This window comes from Mastomys coucha, unplaced genomic scaffold, assembly GCF_008632895.1.
Source record: "Mastomys coucha isolate ucsf_1 unplaced genomic scaffold, UCSF_Mcou_1 pScaffold18, whole genome shotgun sequence".
NCBI lineage: Eukaryota > Metazoa > Chordata > Mammalia > Rodentia > Muridae > Mastomys > Mastomys coucha.
The window spans coordinates 114252909-114256468 of record NW_022196900.1 but is presented as its reverse complement, the minus strand read 5'-3'; the positions used below and the strand labels follow the sequence as shown (position 1 = coordinate 114256468).

Here is a 3560-nt window from a genome sequence, read left to right as displayed (position 1 = left end):
GGAGGGAGGGAGGGAGGGAGAGAGGAAAAGAGAGCGCTCAGTGATGGAGAGAACCCATGCTCCCCTGAGGCTGAGTAACCTGGGCAGGGCTGAGAGGTAGATGTGGCTGTGGTGTGGCCAGGGGAATGAGCCTGACAGTCAATAGGAAGCTCTCCCAAATGAAAGCATCTCTTAGACACTGGATGGAAACAAACACATTCTCAGAGGGAAACCTTCCCCACTTACATCATACAGGAGGCCAAAGACAAAGGCCACAGGGATTCAAATTTATGTTTATGTGCCATGAGGCCTGAGTACTTTCATGTGTTCCCTTGAATTTCTTCCCTCCAGGAGAGAAACACGACCTGCTAGGTCTCTGTGCCTGGAGGAGATTCCCCTGACACAGAGGTGCTCAAGCTGACTAAGCCTGGGATCAGCTTGACTTCCGCCAAGGACAGATATTAGGTAACTGTTGTATTGGGCACCTGAGTGTTGAGTCTTTTATAGGTATCTATGTTACACAGAACATAATATACTATTTGAAATACTTAAAGAAATAACTAAAACTGACAAGAAGTTCAAACCCAAACCCAATGTGAAAAAGAATCAGCTGTAAATGCTAAAAATGAGGCCATACAGGACATGAGGTGGTTTAAGAGGGCTTGCTGTGTAAACCTGCAACCTATTGTGAAAAAAACAGACTCCCAAAAGGTGTTCTTGTACTATGTGGTATTTATGCAATTGCACTCACATATGCCTCTGTCTTAGTCAGGGTTTCTATTCCTGCACAAACATCATGACCAAGAAGCACGTTGGGGAGGAAAGGGTTTATTCAGTTTACTTCCATATTGCTGTTTATCACCAAAGGAAGTCAGGACTGGAACTCAAGCAGGTCAGGAACCAGGAGCTGATGCAGAGGCCATGGAGAGATGTACCTTACTGGCTTGCTTCCCCTGGCTTGCTCAGCCTGCTCTCTTATAGAACCCAAGACTTCCAGCCCAGGGATGGCACCACCCACAAGGAACCCTACCCCCTTGATCACCAATTGAGAAAATGCCCCACAGCTGGATCTCATGGAGGCACTTCCCCAACTGAAGCTCCCTTCTCTATGATAACTCCAGCCTGTGTCAAGTTGGCACACAAAACCAGCCAGTACAGCCTCTGTCTCTGTCTCCTCTCTGTCTCTTTCTATCTCCCTCTGTCTCTGTCTTCCTGTCTCCTCTCTGTCTTTCTGTCTCCTCTCTTTCTATCTCTCTCTGTTTCTCTGTTTCTGTCTCCCTCTCTCTGCCTCCATCTCTGTGTCTCTTGTCTCCCTCTCCATTTCTGTCTCTCTTTGTCTTTCTCCCTCTCTCTGTCTCTCTCTGTGTCTCCCTCTCTCTGCCCGTCTCTCTCTCTATTTATGTTTCTCTGTCTTGGTCTCTCTGTCTCCCTCTCACACACACCCAGACATTTTCACCCACACACAAATAACAAATACAATAATACATATTTTTAAAAAGAAAAGCATGCAGTCGTTGAAGTTTATAAACAACTGCAAACCCAGAATGGAGTGAACTAAAATTTACAACAGATTATTTCCAGGTGGGCATCCCTGAGGTGTCTGAAGAAAGACTTAGTGCTAGAACGATACTCTATGGAATTTACCAGGAATGCAGGGCAAAGCCAGGGACAGAAACAATCACAGAAAAATTGAGCATCAGAAAGGAAAGACTGAGAAAAGGTGAGTCTATAAGCAACCAGAATTTTCTTTCATGAATGTTGTATTTCTTGTTTGTGTGTGGGGAATGGATACATGTGTGTGGAGGTCAGGGGCATTCTTTCTCAGTGTGTGGAGGTCAGTCTTCTTAGGCACGCTCCACCTTATCTTTTGAGATGGGATTTCTCACTGGCAGGCTGCTTATCAGATATGTTAGGCTCACTACAACTCCAGGGATCCCTCTCCCTCCTTAATGCTGGGCTTCTTCTTCTTCTCCTTTTTTTTTTTTAAATATTTATTTCATATATGTGGCTATACTGTTGCTGTCTTCAGACAAAGCAGAAGACTGCATCAGATGACCATTATAGATGGTTGTGAGCCACCATATGGTTGCTGGGATTTGAACTCAGGACCTGTGGAAGAGCAGACGGTGCTCTTAACCACTGAGCCATCTCTCCAGCCCAATGCTGGGCTTCTTAATGAATGCACCACCATGGCTGGCTTTTATATATGGATTCTGGGGATTGCACCCAGGCCTTTGCTTGCAGAGCAAGCACTTTACTAACCGAGCCCTCTCCACAGCCTTGTTAGCAGAATTTTAGGACTGAGTAGAGATAATCTCTCTCTCTCTCTCTCTCTCTCTCTCTCTCTCTCTCTCTCTCTCTCCCTCTCCCTCTCTTTGTGTGTGTGTATGTGTGTGTGTGTGTATGCGTGCGCGCGCATGCTCACAACAAATCCAAGTTGGAAGAAATACAAGTATTTTCTTAGATTTCTCATGGTAAAAATACAGAAGGGTAAAAACAAGAAGAAACCGACTCAGGAAACAGAGGTGGGAAGGTTAATCTGACAGGTTCTGAACAGGACAGTGAAACTCCCCCTGGGCTCAGCCGGGTTTGCTGAGACCCACAGGCTGTGTGATTGAGAGATGAAAGCAAGTAAAGTTATTTTCATATCCACACATGCTAAGGATTTACAGCAGATTACTTCTAGGTGGGCACCGCTGAAGTGTCTATCACCAAAAAGGCCTGAAGTGCTTGTAGCAGTGTAAATTTGTACTTCTCATACTGAAAGATTGCCTAGTCCCACCTATGTTGAAGTCTGTGATGGACAGTACATTTGTGCTCACCCTGTTTAAGTGGTGAAGCTCTAACCCCCAGCATGTGTGCGTGAATGTATGTGTTTGTGCATGTGTGTATGCATGTATGCATGTGTGCGCGCACGTGTGTGTTAGGGTTGGGGAATCAAGGTTGTTATAAGGTGAGGCATTTATTAGAGCATGGCACAATGAAAAGCAACAGTAGTTGTATGTGGTCTGTGTGTGGTACTTAAAAACACAGTAGAAACTAAATACATGATAGCAATACCGTGTGAACAGGACGTGTGTGTGTGTGTGTGTGTGTGTGTGTGTGTGTGTGTGTGTGTGTGTGTGTGTGAGAAAGGCTGACCTGCCACTCAGGAAGCACCTTGCTCACACTTTACTCATAGGAAGCAAGGAAAGAGAGCAGGAAGTGGAGTCGCGCCATAAAGCCCACCCCCAGTGACGTGCTTCCGTCAGCAAGGCTCCACCTCCTAAGGGTTCCATAACCTTTCCAACAGCGCCATCAGGCGGACATCAAATGATCGAACATGGGATCACACGCTAGGTATTTTTCCGTTCAAAGCCCTACAACGAACGACCTGATAATCAAGCTGTCCCATACCAGCAAACTGTTTTAAAGGTATTGGTTGAAAACGGGTGTGGAGGCATACCCCTGTAATCCCAGCGCTTGCTAGGTAGGGACAAAAAGTTCAGAAGTTCAGGGTCATCTTTGACTACATATAGTTGGAGGCCAGCCTGGGCTACATTCTCTCTCTCTCTCTCTCTCTCTCTCTCTCTCTCTCTCTC

At 45.9% G+C, this 3560-nt stretch overlaps 1 protein-coding gene and 1 long non-coding RNA gene across 4 annotated transcripts in view; one reads left to right on the top strand and one right to left on the bottom strand.

Moving 5' to 3' along the window:
• Positions 1 to 3560, bottom strand: part of Mmel1 (membrane metalloendopeptidase like 1) — a 31426-nt gene that overhangs the window by 19898 nt on the left and 7968 nt on the right. The gene's annotated exons all lie outside the window — the stretch shown is intronic.
• LOC116097127 overlaps positions 3240 to 3560 on the top strand; it is a 2319-nt gene continuing 1998 nt past the window's right edge. The window contains exon 1 of the long non-coding RNA XR_004121231.1: positions 3240 to 3393. This is a non-coding gene — a long non-coding RNA (uncharacterized LOC116097127). The remainder of the gene's footprint in view (positions 3394 to 3560) is intronic.